The 23,970-nt window shown below is 41.5% G+C and overlaps 1 long non-coding RNA gene across 1 annotated transcript; it reads left to right on the top strand.

The window, feature by feature from the left end:
* Positions 20,273–21,209, top strand: LOC110430807. The gene is made up of 2 exons (XR_002448192.1): positions 20,273–20,416; positions 20,903–21,209. It is a non-coding gene; the product is annotated as an uncharacterized LOC110430807 (long non-coding RNA).

Consider the following 23,970-nt stretch of genomic DNA (forward strand, 5'->3'; position numbering starts at 1 on the left):
GTTGCATTAGATGTTATTTTGATGTTGCAATAGCTTTTTTTTGTTTGTAGCAACAGTTTTTTGTTGTTGTTGCACCATATTTTTTTCATTTGTTGCATTAGATGTTTTTCGATGTTGAAATAGTTTTTTTTCGTTGTTGCAACGGGTGGATGGGCTATGAGGGACGAGCTGGTGGCAAATGGAGGTGCTGAGGGTAGGCGAGGTTGAGGGCGGGCAGATCTGTGCGTGTGGGGGTAGTGGCATGTCCTTGGTGTGGCGAGCGAGGGAAAGGGCCAACTTCATTTCTTCTTTGTATAGGGGCGGTGGAGGTGCTCGGGGTTGGCGAGGTTGAGGGCGGACGGATCTGTGCGCGTGGGGGGCAGGGGTGTGTCCTTGGCGTGGCGAGCGGGGGAAGAGCCAGTTTCCTTTCTTCTTCGTACAAAGGCTGACGAGATTAGATTCACGTCTCTACTTTTTTTCTTGTCCGTGTGAAGGATGGGCGGAGACGTGTACGAAGGACCAACGTCCGGACACTAGCGCCTGGATCGGACGTCGAGGCGCTAGCAGTACATACTATACTACACCCTCATATTTGTTGTCTTATTTTTTTTGTCTTTCACCCCTATTTCTATTTGTCCCCTACTCTACTTCTAGTGGTGGAGCTGGAAAACTTTCATGACTAGGGCCAACACTATGAACTATTAACATCAGGTCACATGTTAATAAACAAAAGTAATGATAATATACAGATTTATCTGGAAAAAATAAAAGGATTACTCTAGTGTTTTTTCTCACACCTAGGGCCATGGCCATACTAGCCCCTAGGCTTATATCTGCCACTGTCTACTCCTTTTTTCTTGTAACAACATCGGACAAATATTTCCCCGCCACTCTGGCCATCGTCCACCTCCATGCTGAGCCGACGGCGCACCTCCGTGCGACCTCCGCATCTTCGGCCATTGGTTCGCCTCCCCAGCGTACCTCTCTACCACCGCCGTGTCCGATGTGGGTTATGCACAGAGTAACGCAGCCAACCTCCACGGCCTCCATGGAGTAGCGTGGTTAGACTGGTGTGGTTTCTTCGACGTATCCCTCCTCCACCACCCTGTCCGACGCAGCTCCCAGGTCGGCCCTCCACGGAGTAGTGCATCCAGCTTCCACAACCAGCTGCTCCCCAAAGCTAGCTCCCCGTTGCGGATGCTACTAGCAGGTGAACTCCACGTCGTGAATGCGGCTCCCGGTGGTGCCCCCTCCGTGGTGCGTTGAAAGCCCTAGTTTGGTTTTGGATAATTGATGAAACCCTTGTACTAACCTCTATACTAAATGTGTGTAGACTTAATGAGGTTGGTACATGCCAAGTGATGGAGCAAGTGATGATCATGGTGATGATGGTGATGACCACAAGATGATCAAGTGCTCAACTTAGAAAAGAAGAAAGAGAAAAACAAAACCCTATGGAGATCAAGGCAAAGGTATTGCTTAGGGTTTTAGTTTTGGTGATTAAGACACCATAGAGGGTGTGATCACATTTAGGATAGATAGCCGTACTATAAAGAGGGGAATTCTTTGGCTAAGCGGTTATCAAGTGCCACTAGGTGTCATTGTTCATGTGCATGCATTTAGAACCTAGTGAGCTAACTTAACTCCTTCAAAGAAAATGTTTTTGAAATATGCTAACACACGTGCACAAGTGTGGAGACACTTTGGTGTTGGCACATGGAAGCAAGGGTAGAAGTTGAGAAACTTTTCGCGCAGTGCTTTCAGGCCGGACGCGTCCGGTATGAGGTCGGACGCGTCCAAGTTGAGGCACCAGACGCGGAAACAGTTTTCGCGTAGAGTCCGGTGTGCCTCGTCCGGTGAGTTCGTTTCTCGGTGAAACTCTCTGAGTTTGCGTCCGGTGCACACCGGACGCGTTCGGTGTGAACTAGGACGCGTCCGAGTTAGCGTCCGGTGCAAACTCCTCCTGCAGAGCTCTCTGGGTGTGAGTCCGGTGCACACCGGACGCGTCCGGTGTGTGCGTCCGGTGTGGCGACCGGTGTTGGCTCAAGTTTGCGACGCTCCCTGAGTTTGGGTCCGGTATTTCAAAAGCAAGCGTCCGGTGCCTTGTCAGTGTCAGAGGCAACGACTACTTTTTTAACGGTCAGGAGCACCGGACGTTGGTCTGGCTCATACCGGACGCGTCCGGTGTGAACTAGGACACGTCCGGTGTGAACACAGACAGTGGGATTTCCTGCCAACGGCTAGTTGAAGCTTGGGACTTGTATTTATATGCCTTGGCTGGTTCTTGCTCACCCTCTTGACTCTCTTACTTGTTGATACACCTTGTGAGCATACTCCCACACTTCCCACTCACCTTGTTCAAGATTTGTTCATCCAAAGTGAGATTGGGAGAGATCCTAGTTGCATTTGCTTAGAGTTTGAGCATCTAGTGGCACTAGTGATCGTTGAGCAGCGGGTTTGCTTGTTACTCTTGGTGGTTGCCGCCACCTAGACGGCTTGGAGCTGCGGAGGAGCTTTGGCACGAGTTGGTGATTGTTCGTGGCCATCTCCCGGTGATTGTGAGAGGTTTGTGCCTACCTCTGCGGAGAGCCAAAGGCAACATTAGTGGATTGCTCGTGTCATTGAGCTACCTCACTTGTGGGTAGGTTCTTGTGGTGTCCTAGTGAGGACGAGGTTCATGCTACACCTCTTAGCCACCCAACCACCAAGTGTTGGTCGACACAACGGGGACGTAGCGTGTCGGCAAGCACGTGAACCTCAGGAGAAAAATCGGTGTCTCAATTGTGATTGATTGGCATTCTCCCGGTGCTTGATTGTTGATATATTTGATGATTGGTTCATCCCCTACACGGCGGTATAAATATCTTTTCCTCTCCTTTCACTTACCGCAAAGTTGTGTAACTAGTTTTAGTTGCTAGTTTTGACTTGTGTAGTTAAGCTCACTAGTGTAACTTGTAGAAGACCTAGAACTTGTGTGCATAGTGATCATAGCAACTAGAATTGTTGGATAGGTGGCTTGCAAACACCCCTTTTAGAGCTAGAGCAAAAAGCTACACTTTGTTATTTACTAACCTCTTGCTCTAGTGAGTTTGTAGATTTTTTTATAGGCTATTCACCCCCCTCTAGCCATATTAGGACCTTTCAAGTGGTATCAGAGCCGTGGTCACCATTTTGTGAAGGCTTAACAACCTTGGTGCTCAAATTATGGCTCAAATAGTGTTCAACCATGTTGGGGGCAAACCACCGTTCTTTGATGGCACAAGTTCCTTTGACTATTGGAAGAGAAAGATGAAAATGTACCTTGGATGAATAAATGATAGAGTATGGGAAGTCACCGAAAATGACTTTGTGATTCTTGATCTGGCTAACCCCACCGACAATGAGAGAGCCAACAAGCAATGCAATACTATGGCTCTCAACACAATCTATAATGGCATTGATTCAAAGGTGTTTGAACAAGTCAAAGATCTTGAGAAGGCTAGTGAAGTATGGACAAGATTAGAAGAAACATATGAGGGCACTACAACGGTAAAAAGTGCCAAGTTGTACATGCTCAAGGACAAGCTATCCAACTTCAAGATGAAGGATGATGAGTCAATCCCGGAGATGTTCTATAGGCTCCAAGTCATCATCAATGATCTCAAGGGCCTTGGTGAGAAAGTAAAGGATGAGGACTTCATTCACAAGTTCTTGATGTGCTTGCCCAAGAGGTTTAAGACATTGAGAACAATCATCTTTAGAGGTGGATTGATGGGTGTATCTCCAAATGAGGTACTTGGAGATGTCATGACCGAAGATCAATACAATGATAATGATGATGATGAGGTCATGAAGAAGGATGAGGATGACAAGAAGAAGAGTGTAGCATTCAAAGCTAGCTCTTCATCCAAGAGCAAGAACAAGGGCAAGGCCAAGAAAGAAGAATCAAGTGATGAGGAGTGCTCCAATGATGATAGTGATGATGAAGCATTAGCACTCTTTGTCCGCAAGTTTGGCAATATGCTGAAGAAGAAGGGCTACCATACAAGAAAGAGAAGGGACAACTCCAAGAACAAGGAATATGTGAGGCTATGCTACAAGTGCAAGAGCCCCGATCATATTGTGGCAGATTGTCCATATAATAGTGATCATGATGAGCATGAAAAGAAGAACAAGAAGGAGAAGAAAGAAAAGAAGGACAAGAAGATGGTCTTCAAGAAGAAGAAGAAGAAGAAGGGTGGATCCTATGTTGTGACATGGGATAGTGATGCCTCTTCGGATGATGATTCAAGTGATGATGACAAGTCATCCAAGAAGAAGGCGCTTGCAAGCATTGCTATCAACAAGCCATCACTCTTCAACACTCCTTCATGCTTCATGGCCAAGGGCCACAAGGTACAATATGATGAGAGTGAAAGTGAAAGTGAAGATGAACATGATAGTGATAGTGATGATGAAAATGAATTCACTAATGAACAACTCATGGACATGCTAGAACAAGCTGATTCACTTATTCAATCTAAAAACAAGAAGTGCAAAGAATTAGCCAAGAAGTTAAAAGCTCTTGAGCAATCCTTTGATGAGCTCAATGCTAATCATGAGAGGCTAGTGGAAGCCCATGAGAAGCTTGGCAAGGCTCACACTAAGCTTGAGAAAGCTCACTCCTTGTTGTTAGAAGAGAACAAGGAAAAGGTTGTTGTATCATGTGATGTGGGCACAACATGTGACTTAATTAAAGAATCACCCAACCTACCTATTGTAGTTGCCACTAACTCTTCTTGTAGGTCTTCATCCACCACCACCAACTCTACCTCTACTTCTAGTGTTAGTGTCACTTGTGATACATCACTAAAGGTTGAGAATGAGACTCTCAAGAGAGAGGTGGATGAGCTCACTCACGCCCTAGGCAATAGATTTGGTTAGTCAGATGCACCCTTTCTCCCAGTGGTAAAAATATAAATACGATACTCTAGAAAACCTCCCGGGTGAAATGCTCACCGATATCCGTGCGCTTGCGGATCAATTCCTTATTGCGTTACCAAATATCAACAAGCATTTCTGGCGCCGTTGCTGGGGAGAAAGACGGTTTGCTGAGATAACTTTAAGTCTTGCTATTATCTTGTATTATACTTTTATACTTTTATTCTTTTATCTTTTTATTTTTATCCTTATGGATAACTTAAATTCCATACCTATTATTGAATTCTTTGCACCTTCGGAGACCAGCCATAGACCATGGAAGTCAACAAGTCCTACCCCTAATTATGATCTGTGTCCGGAGTTGATTGCAATAGGTCAAAACCAACCCTTTTCTATAGCTGAGGTCCTATCTTTTAATCAAAAAGATAATGCACTTTTAGCTACACCTAGGGAATCTGTTAATCTTTCTATAAATTCTGGTTTACACCTAGCCCTACAAGACCATGTTTTTTCTCGATATTTTCACGTTGGTCTTAATCATATAACCTTTGGTAGAGTCTTTCTTTCTTTATCTGTTAGTAAAGGAAGGTATGTCTTCATTTGTGGACATCCTTCTTGCACTAGTCTTCATAAAAAATCCGTAGAGATAGAGAAGGAATCATCTCCCAGACAAGGAAAGGAAGTTTCAATAGCCAATTTCCAAACATTTCAATCCCATGATTCGGCTATCCATCCCATCCTTGAGCTTAATAGTTTCTACTATGCTCTTTCTCTTGAACCTCCTCATAATCCTATGAATCTCTCTAGACATCCCATGCATAAGAAGGAGGATCGAGAAGAGCAACATCAATGGCTAGAGGGCATTAAAAATCCATGTGCTATCACCATTGAATGGATAGATAAAACAAACTTGAGAGACAATCCTAGAGGAATTTTAAGCATTCATGAAGAATCATCCTTGGAGTTTGAGAATGAGAGAAACAACAGTGAGCATGAAAGTTATTTCATAAATACCTTACCAAGTCCTTGCTCATATAAAACATCTCCCCAATCAATTGGTCTCTCCATCCTTACCACATTTGAGATCTCCAACCCCCTCTTCCTTTCTATTTATAAAAACTTTAAAAGGGCGGTTGTCGATGCATATGTCTATAATAAATATTGCAGATCTCATTGAGTTGATCTTGATATAGGTAGGTGTTGGAGGGGAAATCACTTCACCAACATAACTTGATGGTTTCCCAAGGATAAGCTTAGCGTCCTTAAACAAGCACTTATCAGATCGTAACATGAACTTCTAATTATTTGCAACATTGCCTTGTGTATTGAGCATATTGAGATAATCGTAGAAATATTCCTTCGGGTATTCTTGCCACTAACCTTTCTAGGATTGGAGCAAGAAGATCGGATGAATGACAAGCACAAGGTATGTCCAACCAACCATCATACAACATTGAATTAAATTCATCCAAACTTGAATTTCGCAAAATTCAAGCTTGGGGGAGTACTTTACATAAAAACATCCTTTGCCATGTTGCTATGTTGGTTGTCCCTACCTTTGAGAGATGCTCAATTTGTTAAGTACTAATCACACTACTTCATCTCCACTTGAGTAGATCTCTATAAATGCTGTCATGCTACCTTTGTCTATTTACTAGCAAGTGTTGGTTTGGAAGTACTCGACATACTTCCATTGGCATTTAAATTAAGCATGGTGCTTAGGTTAAATAGCCTTCCTTAATCTGATTAGACATGGAGTCTAGTTTGGTTACTGAACTAAAAACTGCTTGAGTAGACATTGGTATATTTTGTCGGACTAACCCCTGCAGGAAAACTTTCAATATCAACCTGGGAAGTCCTGAGATACAAACTCATTAGAGACAAAGGGGACATATAAAGTTTAATAATTTGCACAAGAAGGACATAGCTCATTCATCATAAAGAGATGATCTATGGAGGGTGCCACAAACACGATGCACAACCGCTAAGAAAGGAAAGCTTCCACAAGGTGATACTATACCATTACTCTTCAGTTAAGGTAACATTTTTAGGCACTTGACTATCACTTTTATAAGCTTCTCCTTGGTTCTGGCGTTCACATAAAATAAAGAGACAAACATGTATGATCTGTAACTCCAAATTAACCAACTCAATTAATTCAACATGTTTAGTCCTTTAATCTTTGTTCTTAGTACTACCTTCGTGATCCCACACTCCTAATCATATAAGCTAAAATGTTACACATTCAATCTTTGGAAGATATAAACAAAACATAAATATAAATAGATTATCTTTCCATTAGGTTGAGCCATCTGATCTGACAAATGCTACACGCATCAACTTTGTCTTGCTCACTATGCTTAAGGTTAGAGAAGAACAAATACACTTTTGGTTCTGTTGGTGTTTTCCACCAACAGGGCCCATGCACTTGATCTCTGCCTTGTCTCTATGAGCAGATACACTTCGAACAAAACATGGAAGAGTTTTACAACTCCCAGACTCCACCAAGTGAAGGACCAGGATCTACGAACACAAACACAATGGAGATCAGACACTTAGTTTCCTAAAGGAAATATTGAAGAACCTCTGTTGGTACCTTGTACGCTCCAGCAAACTTCGTGGTGATAGAGACTGGTACTGAGGAGAGGGCACCCATCATCCTAGGGAGGCCATTCCTAAACACCAGAGCTGTCATCTACGCTAATGATACCAAGATCAGTTTCTACATCAAGGGGAAGAAGGAGACTTTCCTTCAAGAACAAGACTACACAAACTTCAGAGCAATCCCGACATGAACCCAGGAAGAGGACCAACAGGAGGAACAGGAATAAGCAAATGTGGACTGAGTCAGCTAAGATGGTCACTGCAGCTCAAGGAGGTCAAGATCGTCGACTCAAGTCACCTTTCTTGATTAAGAAGGACGATCTTGGTGTTCCAAGCATCGAGTGCACAATCAATGGATACTCTTTTCAGAAGACACTCTATGACACCAGATCTGACGTCAACATAATGGCCGTAGTCACTTATCAGCTCCTGCATGGAACCATGCCCCTACAACCAATATATATTCAGCTCCAGATAATTTTCAGATCATTGACATGGGAGAAGACGAGTATGATCCACCCACCATCCTTGGAAGACCGTTCCTCAACACTATCAAAACCATCATCTATATTGGAACCGGAGAAGTCCACATGTACTTCCCTTCTCAGAAGGTACGCCGCTATTTTACTGACCTTAACTATATAGTTGAAGACTCTAAGCAGGTCAGGACAAGAAGTAGACAACGCAACCGCAACCAGAGGAGGCAAATCATCAAGGACGGATGGGCAGACTACAAAGGAGAAGTGGTAAGATCTGAAGACATACAGCTTGAACAGAACTGTCCTGAGGAGACCTTAGCACCGAGTCAGGTGTGGAGAGAGAAGATAGTTATACACGAAGAGGAGGCGCCGCCGGAATCACCGACTACGCCACCTAGCGAATCCCAGGACGACTGAGAAAACGGAGAGTCCCGTTCGGAGGACTTAAAAATACCGAACGCCTTGCCAAGAGGTAAACTTGTTAGTTATCCTTTTCCTTTCAATTATTCAATTATAGTTTGCTTAGTTAATCAGGTTCATGCTATCTTAAAAAGAAAATAAAAATGTTAAAAATAGTAAGCCCCATGTGAGTATGCTCATGGCATAAAACCCATAGGTACATTCACTGTGGTGACATAAAATAAATAAGTTTTCATCTTACAATAAAAATATAAAAATAATAAGTGCATGATCCTGCTAAATAAGTAACATTTATTGAGGAGGCTGAACATGATAAAGGCTAGATTATATGCTAACACTTAACCAGTTCCACAAAGCTTTGTTGTCTATTTGAGCTCCACAGAATTCAAGGATCAAAGAAGACTAGCAGACGGAGGACATCCTAATCGCTGTCAGGGTGCTGCCGACTTTCAAATACACCTCCACCACCTGCTAGCTACATCAGAAGAAATTACGTCAAAATCCAGCTTGGGGGAGAGCACCCCCATTTATCCAGCTAAGTGTTTCTACTCACGTTTATACTTTACTCAAATAATAAAAGATGCATAATCATGAAAACCAAAATAAAGATTTTGTGCTTATATATATATATATCTTTGCTTAGTTTGCTAAATAAATAAATAAATAAAGTTTGCTATGAACCCTCATGATAAGCTCTCACATGGAAATGATGAACAGTTGCTCTGCCATGATTAGTTCTTAAAATTAAAATCTCTCTCAAGTTTAGGCATGACTGTTATCAAGTAAGATTTGCTCTAAACCTGAACTTGTGGGAAGAGTACTTGATCTAAAGTCTAAGTTGTTAATGGATATGATATGGGAAGGTTGAGCTGCTGTTTATCTCTTCCTAGAGATGCTAGAATTCTGGAGAATTTTATCTTTGAAAAATTTTTAAAATATCACATGATGAGTTCCTGTATGATGAGAGTTTAAAATCCTACCACAGCCATATATACATGCTTATTAGACTTTGAGCCACACATTTACTTTTTACTGCTTATGAGCATTGAGTGTGGTCAACCTGTGTAGACCCTTAGGAGCTTGTCATGTGGTTAAAATCAAGATTCACTTGCACGTTCACTCATACATGCTGCTTCTACTCTGGAAGTACGCATCCACATACATCCACTCATTTCCATCTCCAGATTCACCCAAAATTATTCTACTCCTAATCCGGGAGAGAATAGCCAAAAACATTTTCCTATCCCGATTATTCCCTGTGAAATAAATGCTCCAGTTATTTTGGTTACTACCACTTGCTATATTAGTTCAAGAGATGAGTGCTCTAGTAAAAAAAAAGAAAAAAAAGAGAAGAGAGAAAGGATACGAGGAAATAAAAAGGGGCAAGTGTCCGGAACCTCGAAGAAAAAAAAAGTGAGACGAGAGGTAAAAATGGACAAGTGTCCGACAGTAGAATTAGGGGTACAAGATACCCACCTGAGAGGAAAGAAAAAGAAAATATAGAGCATCTCATTCTCCCCAAAAAGCTTTAAAGTGCAAGAAAGGTATGTATCCTCTCAAAAGAGCAAAAGTAGAATTAGACTTTCACCATTATTATCACCATCATCACCATACACCATTCATTCGCCACACATGCACATCTTGATTTGACTTATTGACTTGTTTCTCTGGATCCATGGTTTGACTATGCAATAAATGTCTTGTAAATATGTATTAGCTGTCTCCCACCTATGAGCTCCAGATATCAAAACCTTATTAGAGTAGGGTGAGAGAGAAGGCAATATCACTATGCCTCATACCACAAATACTACATACTTTGAGAGAAGGCATATATCATTACTATCCTGGTAAGGATCCAGAAATACCACAAAAGAGAGATTTGAGAGAGTCATATAAGGAATCTCTGAGTTTTATTTGAAAATCTGCAAAAACTCCAGAGCTATAGGTGATCAAGAACAAGAGACATGGCGCTTAACTTGACCGTTCTATCTTTTAACTGCTCAAGACACAAGTGACGGTTACAAGCCCCATGGTGAAAGGTAAAATGAGTAAGTTTTAAGTCTTAACAGTTTATTCTAACTCAGAGATGAGATCTTGCTTGAATACGTGTGTACTTTTAAGGCATGAAACCACTGCAGAAACTCTTGAGTTCATCCTTGCTCAGGGACGAGCAAGAGGTAAGCTTGGGGGAGTTGTTGACGTTCCTTAAGTACCAAATATAATCATCAAATAAATAAAGAAAAGGATCCAAATGCAACCAACACCTAGACTTAGGGTTTTATCTGACAGAATTCCACGAGTTTTGGTGTTTGTCTATTTCTGCAGGGGGTTATCAGGAAATACGGAAGAAAGGCCCACATGTCGGGATTACATAGAGATATCAACGCACCGCGCAATTTTCTACCATCTAGAAGACTCCAGAAGCCACGGGAAGAAAGCAGAGGCCGAAAGGGGCCAGGCCCAGGGCGCCCGCCCTCCTTCCCTGGGCGCCTGCCCTAACCTGGACTCCGTTCGGGACTCTCTTCGCACACGATGTTCCATCGACCTAAAGGATCAAGGATAACGTAGTACCACATCGCCTACCGACCCAAAAACGCATAGAGAAGGAGGACTATATAAGGAGACCCCCTGGCCCCTGGAGAAGACAAGAAGTTATCATAGAGTTGAGGGGTGCCCTCAAAGGAAAACCTCTTCTCTAAATAATATTTCTTTTTAGGCTTAGCAACCAATGTAAGTAGAAATAGATCTTCTAGTTTCTACTAGATTGAGAGAGATAGAGTGGAGGTGTAGATCGGAGGAAGGCCAGCCTGTCGGTGTCTACTCCGAGTTGTACCTGCGGGATCAAGTCTCCTAACTCGAGGCTTGCTTCTAAGATTCTTCAGTAATTCGACTTCTAATTCTAGTAAGTTCTTGTTTTATTGTTCTTTGGTTTATGAGTTTACTTTAATCCTCTTCCGGTTGAGTATTAGAGTAATCATTGCTAGCATAAACGTGGTGTTTAGGCTAGGGTACTCATAGATATCCCCTGACTAGCTGGACCATGGTAGTAGCAAGGAACGTGACATTTCCGAGTTACCTTTGTATCCCATATCTTGTTAGCAGGACGGGTAGGTTTATAGGTGCGGGTCGAACATCCTTTGTGGTGTCTAGATTCCGTAAGCTTCCCCAATAGAACAGTAGATCATCCTTACCAAGGTTAGAACGAGACTACGGTTGCAGTCTTCTCCATACATCACTCACATCGAGAATCATTCTTTGTAGCCTAAAGGGGTAGTAGCAATAGATTTGGTTAGTCAGATGCACCCTTTCTCCCAGTGGTAAAAATATAAATACGATACTCTGGAAAACCTCCCGGGTGAAATGCTCACCGATATCTGTGCGCTTGCGGATCAATTCCTTATTGCGTTACCAAATATCAACAGTACACAAGTGCAAGATCAACAAGCTAGTACATCATCTCATGATCAACCAAGTGCAAGCAATCAAGTGCAAATACTCCAACCAACAAATATTGCAAGAGATCATCTATTGGATCATATCATAGGTGACATTCAAAGAGGAGTGCAAACTAGATCAAGATTAGCATCATTTTGTGAGCATTTCTCCTTTGTGTCTCACATTGATCCAAAGAAGATTGAAGAAGCATTGAGAGATGTTGATTGGGTTAATGCTATGCATGAAGAGCTTAACAACTTCAAAAGAAATCAAGTATGGGAATTAGTTGAGAGGCCTAGTGATCATAATGTCATTGGTACTAGATGGGTCTTTCGCAACAAACAAGATCAAGATGGGATAGTTGTAAGAAACAAAGCAAGATTGGTAGCACAAGGCTATACTCAAGTTGAAGGTCTTGACTTTGGTGAAACATATGCCCCGGTTGCAAGATTGGAAGCAATTAGGATCTTGTTGGCCTATGCTTGTGCTCATAACATCAAGCTATACCAAATGGATGTCAAGAGTGCATTTCTCAATGGCTATATCAATGAAGAAGTCTATGTTGAGCAACCTCCCGGTTTTGAAGATGACAAGAAACCCAACCATGTTTACAAGCTAAGAAAGGCATTGTATGGTTTGAAGCAAGCACCAAGAGCATGGTATGAGAGATTGAGAGATTTCTTACTCTCTAAAGGTTTCAAGATGGGCAAGGTTGACACCACTCTCTTCACCAAGAAGATTGGCAAGGACTTGTTTGTGTTGCAAATATATGTTGATGATATCATATTTGGTTCAACCAATCAAGAATTTTGTGAGGAGTTTGGAAACATGATGGCTAATGAGTTTGAGATGTCAATGATTGGAGAGCTTAGTTACTTCCTTGGCTTCAAATCAAGCAATTGAAGAATGGCACATTTGTGAGTCAAGGCAAGTACATAAAAGACATGCCCAAGAAGTTTGGTATGGATGATGCAAAATCAATTAGTACTCCAATGGGAACAAATGGAAGCCCAGATAATGATACAAGTGGAAATATGGTGGATCAAAAGTTATATCGGTCTATGATTGGAAGCCTACTCTATGTGACCGCATCAAGACCGGATGTCATGTTTAGTGTATGCATGTGTGCAAGATTTCAAGCCTCACCAAGAGAAAGTCACTTGAAAGTAACAAAGAGAATATTGAGGTACTTGAAGCATACACAAAATGTTGGTTTGTGGTATCCCAAAGGTGCAAAGTTTGAACTTGTTGGATATTCCGATTCGGACTATGCGGGATGCAAAGTTGAAAGAAGAAGCACATCAGGCACATGTCAACTATTGGGAAGATCACTTGTCTCATGGTCATCTAAGAAGCAAAATAGTGTTGCACTATCAACCGCCGAAGCGGAGTACATTGCGGCCGGTAGTTGTTGTGCACAAATCCTATGGATGAAGGCAACATTGAAGGACTTTGGAATCAATTTCAAAGAAGTGCCATTGCTATGTGACAATGAAAGTGCCGTGAAGCTCACCAACCATCCGGTTCAACACTCAAGAACAAAGCATATAGATGTCCGCCATCATTTCATAAGAGATCACCAACAAAAAGGGGACATTTGCATTGAGAGTATAGGCACCGATGATCAACTTGCCGATATATTCACCAAGCCACTTGATGAGAAGAGGTTTTGCAAGCTGAGGAATGAATTGAACATACTTGACTTCTCAAATATGTGTTGATGCACCCCCACTTTATGACATGCCTCTCCTTCGAGCAAAGCAAGGTGAAATTGTTTGACATGTCATCCAGCTTTGCTAAGGACTTGTTTAGTGCATCTAGTCATTCCTTACATGTCTTAGGATCATTCATGAAAATCAAATGAATTTGATGCTTGTATGATACCACTATTGCTTCTATATTTGACTTGATCTAGTGGTAGCATATGACATGTTTGTGGGCTTGCAATCCTAGTGTTTGATCTAGAATATGAGCTATAAGTGTTTAACTCAACATGGTACAAGATAACTCTTATTTGGAGGTGTGAAGAAGCTTGTCCTTGGATCAAACCGAGTTAAATATCTTAGGCAAGTAATCTAGATTGGACCAATTTGGGGAAATGATCTCACTTCACATGGTTTCACACTAACCTTTCTAAAATTTGAGCTCACCTTTTGTGGTCTTTGATGACAAAGGGGGAGAGAATTTCCCAAAGATTAAAGATAGGGGAGTAACATGATAAAAGATAGGAGAGAATTTCCCGAAGCTCAGCGGGAGGGAGAGAGGAACCCATCCTCTCTATACTCTTCAAACTCCACCTCCTTCTCAAAGTGTGCCAACACCACAATGTGTAAACCAACATGTGCACGTGTGTTAGCATTTTCACAATCATTTTCTTTGAAGGAGTTAAGTTAGCTCACTAGGTTCTAAATGCATGCACATAAACAATGACACCTAGTGGCACTTGATAACCGCTTAGCCAAAGAATTCCCCTCTTTATAGTACGGCTATCTATCCTAAATATGATCACACCCTCTATGGTGTCTTGATCACCAAAACCAAAACCCTAAGCAATACCTTTGCCTTGATCTCCATAGGGTTTTGTTTTTCTCTTTCTTCTTTTCCAAGTTGAGCATTTGATCATCTTGTGGTCAACACCATCATCACCATGATCATCACTTGCTCCAACACTTGGCATGTACCAACCTCATTAAGTCTACACACACTTAGTAAAGAGGTTAGTACTAGGGTTTCATCAATTATCCAAAACCAAACTAGGGCTTTCAATCTCCCCCTTTTTGGTAATTGATGATAACCCTTTTTACAAAGATTTTCAAAAAAAATTTCTTGGATTCATGTTGCTTGCCCAAGCATTTTACCATGTGCAAAGGTTATGGACAAGTTTCATAAACCCAAATTGGTAGCAATTGCTCCCCCTACATATGTGCTAAGAGTTTGGATTTGAAAGCTTGCACATATGCTTTGAATAGGAAACATAGGAGTCAATTTCTACCAAATGATGCTAAGGTGTAAAGGATGGACCTTTGAAGCATGATACCAATCGGAGTTGCCAATGTATACCATCCTTAGCACCATTAGTAACTAGACATTCACAAAACTAGAACACCCCATGAGATCAACATTATAAACAAGGTTCTAGTACCACTTGTGAAACAACTAAAAGTCTAGTTACACTATCTATGCATGCTAGTTCTTCATTTCATCAATCAAGCCTACAACTAGCATACACCACACAAGCAAGGCATCGGAGAGAAAGCTTCTAAAGCTAATGCAAATGCAATCAACCATATGTGATGCACATACAAATGCAACATACAAGTTTATGAGTTTGCTCCCCCTACTTGTGTGCTTCAAAATTTTAATTGATCCCCTTCTTTTATCATGTTACTCCCCTATCTTAAATCTTTGTAAAATTTTCTCCTCCTTTGTCATCAATGACCACAAAAGGTGAGCTCAAATTTGTAGATAGGTTAGTGTGAAACCATGTGAAGTGAGATCATTTTCCCAAATTATATTGGTTCAATCTAGATTACTTGCCTAAGATATTTAACTCGGTTTGATCCAAGGACAAGCTTCTTCACACCTCCAAATAAGAGTTATCTTGTACCATGTTGAGTTAAACACTTATAGCTCATATTCTAGATCAAACACTAGGATTGCAAGCCCACAAACATGTCATATGCTACCACTAGATCAAGTCAAATATAGAAGCAATAGTGGTACCATACAAGCATCAAATTCATTTGATTTTTATGAATGATCCTAAGACATGTAAGGAATGACTAGATGCACTAAACAAGTCCTTAGCAAAGATGGATGACATGTCAAACAATTTCACCTTGCTTTGCTCGAAGGAGAGGCATGTCATAAAGTGGGGGTGCATCAACACATATTTGAGAAGTCAAGTATGTTCAATTCATTCCTTAGCTTGCAAAACCTCTTCTCATCAAGTGGCTTGGTGAATATATCGGCAAGTTGATCATCGGTGCCTATACTCTCAATGCAAATGTCCCCTTTTTGTTGGTGATCTCTTATGAAGTGATGGCGGACATCTATGTGCTTTGTTCTTGAGTGTTGAACCGGATTGTTGGTGAGCTTCATGGCACTTTCATTGTCACATAGCAATGGCACTTCTTTGAATTTGATTCCAAAATCCTTCAATGTTGCCTTCATCCATAGAATTTGTGCACAACAACTACCGGCCGCAATGTATTCCGCTTCGGCGGTTGATAGTGCAACACTATTTTGTTTCTTGGATGACCATGAGACAAGTGATCTACCTAATAGTTGACATGTACCATAGAATTGGTTCGCTCATGGCACCTCGTGGTGATGTGACGTTGGACGTGTAAAACTTCTAACTTCTTCTTAATAAAACGTGTGCTATGCACATTTTGATAAAAATGTGTTCATCTGATCCAAGTCATTGGCACGACAGATCCTCACATTTTTCTAAATTTATTTAGATTTTAATGACGCTATTTTCTCAATAGTAAGCGATATGTCAATAACAAGATGTCTGGAGGCTCATATGTGACTAAAAAAAAGAGTCGTCATGTTCATTCCAAGACGAAAAAACATCACTATATATATTAACTAAAATTTCAAAATAAAGATGGATTGTTACCACGATTATCCAATCTCGCATGTGCGGGGTAGGAGGGACCATGCCGAGGAGTTGGTTTTGGCTTGTTTGTTTCCTTTATTTTCTTTTTTTGTGCTTAGAATTTGGTTTAGGGTTTAAAATAGAAATTGAATTTAATTCAAAGCTTTCAAAATTAGCAAAAAAGCACAGAAACAGAAGCAGAACAAACTCATGAATGCTTGAATACGATAATTATGGTGTATGAATAGTCAAAATATTATCCTAATTTAAATTGTGCATGTTTTATCCTTTTAAACAAGTGGATTTGTTTTGAAATTTTTACTACATTTGACCTACTTCGTTACCATATGTACACAACATCAAGCAATAGAAGAAAATTTTGAAAAATTCACATTTTGCATTTGGAGTTTATTTGCGGAATATTACAACTACCCACTGTCGACGAAAGCTAGTCGGCAGTCTACCTTGGGGTATACCCACGGTAGTAGTTTATCGGTAGACGGTGCGCAAACTACGAACTCGATGGTGACGCAAGACACGGACAAGCTTTTTATCCAGGTTCGGCCGCCGAGTTGGCGTAATACCTACGTCCTGCGTCTGGTTGTATTGATTTGTGTTGAGAGAATATGATGTATGATCTGTCCTCTAGGGGACCCCTGCCCCTCCTTATATATCCTGAAGGGACAGAGTTACAAGCAAAGTATCCTATTTGGTACAAAATCTTGTAGCCTTGTGGTGCACGCCGACCAGTCGTGCGCCGCACGTCTTCATCTTGTGGGCCGAGCCACCTCTGATGGTGCGGCCCATATAGGCCCATGAGGGTATAGGGGTTTATACCCCACAGCTAGTCCCCGAGCACCATGTATTATGATGTAACACGCCGTCTTGAGCTTCTTCAATTAGTGAGGCTTGACGTCTTCAATAAGTAGGAAAGTCGCCCAAACAGTTGCAACGGTATTTTGACAAACTCAAAAGACAGTTGATCAACATTGACATCGAAGAAGCAGGTTGTTCGAAGAATGCATGGTGCTCTTAATTAAAAAAGATTTCTTTCCTGGTGAAGTGTGCCCACTTTACTTTTCTGAAAAGTATAGACCTCAAAATAGCAAGCATATTTACCGCAAGGTGAAGTGTGCCCACTTAGTCCCCAAGCCTGGTAGTAGGTGACGTAGACACGTGGTGCCAGGGTCAAAAGAAAAGTTCTTAAAGAAATTCTGAAACTGAGATGCATCGCCAGATGCATCGTACCGATGTAGTCCCCGAGCTTGCTGGAAGGCGAAGTATGAGCCTTTTAGCAAGGTCTAAAAAATTGAATTTACCAGTCCCCGAGCATATCATGCTCGTCTGCAATTGAATAGACTAATCGACCAGTCTCCGAGCATATAACGCTCGGTGGTCGGTACAGTCACCGAATTCTCATGGTGGGCTGGTCGACCAGTCCCTGAGCGTATAGTGCTCGGTGGTCGGTGCAGTCCCCGAATTCTCAAATTGGTGGGCTGGTCGACCAGTCCCCGAGCATGTAGTGCTCGGTGGTCGGTGCAGTCCCCAAGTTCTTAAATTGGTGGGCTGGTCGACCAGTCCCCGAGCGTATAGTGCTCGGTGGTCGGCACAGTCCTCGAGCACGGCGTAGGGACCGACGGACAAGTCCCCGAGCGTGGTTGGGAACGTAAACGTGCTCGGTGGTCGGCACAGTCTTCGAGCATAGCATAGAGAGTAGTCGACAAGTCCCCGAGCGTGGTTGGGAACGTAAACGTGCTCGGTGGTCGGAGCAGTCCCCGGGCACAGCGTAGAGAATAGTCGACGAGTCCCCGAGCGTAGCTTGTCGACTGGGCCAAACCCCTGAAATATAAATAATAGGTAGTACATGATGTATAAATAAACTTTAGATAAAAATCAGTACTGAGATAAGTTTTAGATTTTTTGTTATAAAATTAGCACAAGTAGTTAATTCATCCTAGAGCTTGTACCAGCTCTGGTCTAGCCAACAATCAGCATGAGGTGCGGAACCTAGACACGCGTGGGATTGCCAGCCTCGCCAGAGAGCTACTGCCGACCACCCGGAACGCAGAGGGCGGATCTCGTGCACGTGTAGGGAGGAGTCGGAGACAGTACCGGCTCTGGAAAGCTCGTGTAGGAGAAAAAACTAGTGTGGCTAAACAAAAAGTTGTTTTTGAAGGATAATAAAAAATATTATGCCAAAAATAAATAAGATATTAGAAGTGTACTTATCTTTGGATGAAAGTCTAGTCGGTGACGACAAAATTGTCCGACCCTCGAGCTTTTCGACTTGTCATGACGGTGGTCGTTGTTGTCGTAGCGTCGTTCTTCGCGGCGATTATTATTGCGACTGGTGGTCAGAGCAAGTAGGCTAAACAATTTGGTCGATGGCCCGAGCAGGTCGGTGTTGTCGATCTGCCTCCCTTTGTAGCAGGGAAGCGGGTGACGCGTTGTCGGCGTGGTCGGAGACGTTGCTGGAGTAGTCGGAGTCGTAGCCAGCGTGGTTGAAGCCGCCGCCGACGTCGATGAAGAAGTGGTTGGCGCAGATCGGATCTACACCTCCTCCGTGGTCATGGCGGTGAAGTTGTTGAAGCTGACGGTGAACGTGAAGTCGCCCGCCATGGCCGCGAAGTCAGGGATGATGACCATCTTGTTCGTCGGAAGAGCTGTACGCACACCCCCTACCTGGCGCGCCACTGTCGACGAAAGCTAGTCGGCAGTCTACCTTGGGGTATACCCACGGTAGTAGTTTATCGGTAGACGGTGCGCAAACTACGAACTCGATGGTGACGCAAGACACGGACAAGCTTTTTATCCAGGTTCGGCCGCCGAGTTGGCGTAATACCTACGTCCTGCGTCTGGTTGTATTGATTTGTGTTGAGAGAATATGATGTATGATCTGTCCTCTAGGGGACCCCTGTCCCTCCTTATATATCCTGAAGGGACAGAGTTACAAGCAAAGTATCCTATTTGGTACAAAATCTTGTAGCCTTGCGGTGCACGCCGACCAGTCGTGCGCCGCACGTCTTCATCTTGTGGGCCGAGCCACCTCTGATGGTGCGGCCCATATAGGCCCATGAGGGTATAGGGGTTTATACCCCCACACCCACGTGTGAGTGTCAAGTTGCATACATCAGAAGGGATTAACATAACAACTATTCATCATTTTTATTAAACTAGGTTGTAGATATAGATATACCATTACATTGCGTGTTGTTTGTTTTTAGCTATTATTTCTAGCAAGTTACACAAAATTTTGTATTTTTTCTTGGTTACAAATTATGTACTGATTTACCAATTTCTCATTGCTATGTGTTGGCCATCATAAGTATGCAGCCTTTGATGGCGATAGTTCTAGATTTTTAAGGTGCCTAACTAGAACCAGCCAGTTTTGCTAGCATGTTAAGATGATTGTGCCAGCCCAGCCTACAGCTGTAATCTCATGGACTTTTTAGGACGCTCATTAGAAGCACGCCGTTTATATGGTTAAGCTCTTCTTCTTAATTACAATGATACTAAAATCTTTTGCGTATTCGAGAAAAGATTGTGCCAAGAGAGGAGAAAATTGGTTAGCTCAATAAAGACTAACTAATTAATATATTCTGGCAGTAATCGACTCATGCTTAAATACCAAAGTTTCTAGTATTAGGAATGCCTTAATAATTGTCAAACTTAATTGGGTCAAGGAAATCAACCCACAAGAGCAATGGAATTATTTTGGCAATATGGTTCCTTCATTAACTTAAAAAGGACAGTATTCATGATTTGTTTGGTAACCATAATTTTTTGCTAAATATCATGGATGTGTAGAGTCTATTTATAGGAACAATTTATGGACTAATGCATCACATTCGAGCAGAACACATCTGCCAAGAACACATATACAAGACGAAGCATTCATTCATTCTTTAGAGCATGGAGAAACACACGCTGGACAATGATGTACTAGTGTTTCTTTTGGTTCTACTCCTCGGATGCTTTTCCATTCATGCGGAATGTAAGTGGAATAAACAAGAATGTCGATGTATTCCAATGTTCATTACTAGTATAAAACAACTATTATTTTTTCTCATTCTTCCAAAAATACATATTTCTACAATCTATTAATTTTCTTTCTTGTAAGATTGACCAAGAGATGAATGCATAGATTCATGACATCGGTTTCACGCTGTTCTAGGGCCATTAATTTTGTGTGTTTATGCATATACTTCCTCTGTCCCGTAATACATTGCATTCTGGCATTTAAAATTCGTTGTCAAATATAATACATTATAGAGGATAAAACCAATTTTGTAGTAAATACTTTATGTTTATCAACCAATCACCATTAATCGCGTTGATGGCATCTAGTACTTAGGAAATAAAATGGGTATACATACGTCTTTTATGCTTTCTCTTAATTTATCTTAAAATTTTTAGAATGCACTATATTACACGATAGAGGAGGTACTTAACATATATTTTTTTTCATGCATGAAAATAGGCCGAGCAGTCATGGACGAAATGGACAACCAGAATATCTATGCATCTGGACGGTGCATCCAAAGTGACATAAGACGTTGCCACGGACCTGTTGTTTTGTGCTATTGCTGTGCCAATGATAGAACTCGTTGCTCTGGCTTCTTAAGCCAGTGCGAAAAAATGTGCTCGCGGCAGAAAACGAATTAATGTTACTTGAAATAATGTACGGGGTAATTAATTCCTATATGGGAGTTGCGTATGAGCAATGGGAATTACATGAATGAATAAAAACGCAGTGCAATGTGTGTTGCTGCTTTTTAATTGTTGCATTGGCTCATGAATGTGTCATATACTCATATCTATTTTTAAAGAGGGCAACTGCATGGATTACGTTGAACTTAAGAGCTTTGTTACGGTGCTTAGGAGGACTCACGAATGCAGTATATATCACTGTGTTAAAGAAATAGGTAGTCCTTCATTTGTATGTGCGTGGTATGCATGGTCTTTTGACACCGGTTTTCTCTTGGAAACTGAGAGACGGGACGCCATCGGCCGCCATGCCACGCCTAGAGGGATGGAAAAAATTACATGCAGTCTGGCTGCACCCACTCTGATATCATTGTCGTCATAACCCTATTCATTTGACTGATAAAACATGTTAGAAAATATTATTTTCTGATTTACTGTAAGAGAAAAATATTACTGAATGACTGATAGATTCGGATGATAAACTCAAACCAAAGGCTCGAGTCGCATTTCCCGAACCGAGCCACGTGTGTGCCGAGGTGAACTAGGCGGCGTCCGATCTCCACGTGGCAAGCATCGGGATAGGGACTGCAGTGAGCGTGGGTGTAGCTAGACTGCACGCAATTTTTTTTTTCCATGGAAGAGACTGCAGCCTGCAGGTGTAAATAAAATATCATGCAGTAATCAATTCTATATTCTGGCAGATGTAAGAGAGAAGGAAATTGATTAGCCCATTAAAGACTAACAAACATATTCTCGCAGTAGTCGATCTACTTAAATATCAAAGTTTTCTAGTATCAGCAATGCCTTAATAATAATAATAATCAAACTTTCATGTTCGCTTGAGCTTTCTGCCGAATGTACCAGCTATTCAGCAGTGTTTTTAGAGCAACTCTAACAGATATATTATCCATGTTATCTAGACTATTTTTATATTTTTAAAACAAAACTTAAAGTCCAACAGATGTGCTATGTGGTTTGCTAAAATATTAAGTTTGTTATTCCTAAACTTTTGTTTGTTATATATAGCATGTCGTCCTCACTAGCTGGAACTCTATGCTTTGAGTGACTTTTTTATTTTATACAATGGCTAAATCTTGTAGTTTAGAATATAATTTATCTAGTCTCTTGGAGATACTTTTATCTCACAACAAATTAGCAAGTCATGACTTATCAGCCAAACAAATAAGCACATATCAAGGAAATCAATCCACTAGAGCAATAGAATTATTTGGCAATATGGCTCCTCCATTAACTTTAAAAGGACAATATTCATGGCAGTGATCAATTTTTGCTAAATATCATGCATACGTAGAGTCTATTTATACGAACACGTCTGCCAGGAACATATAAGACGAAACATTCATTCTTTAACTTAGAGCATGGAGAAACACACATTGCACAATAACATACTAGTGTGTCTTTCGTTGCTACTTCTCCTTGGATGCTTTTCCATTCATGCGGAATGTAAGTGAAATATAAATAGAAATGTCGCTTCCAATGTCATTGTATTTATTCATGTACTTAACAAATTTGCTTTTCCAATGTGAAAAATAGGCCGAGTAGTCATGGATGAAATGGATGACCAGAATTTCGGTGCACATGAACAGTGCATGCAAACTGATGATTGCAACCCCTACGGACAATATCCTGGTGATCATTCTCCATGTTATTGCTGTATCGGTGATCAAACCCTTTGCTCTCCCCAGCTAAGTGAGTGCAAAAGCCGTTGCTCCGGCCAGAAAATGAATTAATGTTACTTGAAATATTGTATGGAGTAATTAATTCCTATTTGTGGGAGTTTCGTATGAGCAATGGGAATTAAATGAATACAAACAAAGTGCAATGTGTGTGTTGCTGCTTTCTTGCATTGGCTCCTGCATGTGTCATATCAAGTTTTTTTAAGAGCACGAACTGCATGAATTATGTTGAACGTAAACTTCCCTTCGAACTAATCGTTTTGTAGAACTAATCCATTCATATTCAAAGTATTTTGACACTAAAAACTGCTCTTGTCATAGAAAAAAATCATTGGAATTCTCGGGGTAGCCCAAACCTGAAACTACTCGCTCTGTCCCATGAAAAGTGTCGCCGGGGCTGGTGAGTTAAGTGTCCAGATTGTCATAGAAAAAAATCATTGGAATTCTCGGGGTAGTCCAAACCTAAAACTACTCGCTCTGTCCCATGAAAAGTGTCGCCGGGACTGGTGAGTTAAGTGTCCAGATTCTTCACTCGCTTGCTCATGCACCTGCTCTCATTCTCTGGCTAGGTTCATTGAATGCTTGATGAACCAATGCAAACGCTAGGACGACACATTTAAAGGGACGGAGGGAGTATGAGATAATTTTTATATTTACAAAGTCATATACACAGGCAATACACAAAAAAATCATATTCTCAATGTAACACCCTAAAATTGTTTCCTGGAAATAGAGCTAAAATAATTTAATTCTGCATTTTTGTGCTCATGAAAATATAGGAAAAATAATATTTTTCATTAAGTTAAAAATAATCATAGGAGCTAGCAATGTGTTTGAGCATGCATGCCTTTGCATTTAATTTTTTTGAGATGTGTGGATTTGACAAAAACTTAAAAATATTTCAAATTGATTTTTAAATGGATTTGGAAATAGGCTTTTGAAAAAAAACAATGAATAGAAGAAAGTTTCTCCTCCTTGTTTTGGCCTGGTAGCCAGTTAAGGTCCATCTCGGCACCTTCCCATTTCCCTTCTCGCCTCGGCCCAATGGCCAGCTCCAGGTTAAGGCCAACCCCTTCCCTCTCGGCCTGCTTCCTCTTAACGGCCGGCCCAACAGAGCAGTGGCAACGCCCAGCCCAGCATATCA

This window comes from Sorghum bicolor, chromosome 10 (assembly GCF_000003195.3).
Source record: "Sorghum bicolor cultivar BTx623 chromosome 10, Sorghum_bicolor_NCBIv3, whole genome shotgun sequence".
In the NCBI taxonomy this organism is placed as follows: domain Eukaryota; kingdom Viridiplantae; phylum Streptophyta; class Magnoliopsida; order Poales; family Poaceae; genus Sorghum; species Sorghum bicolor.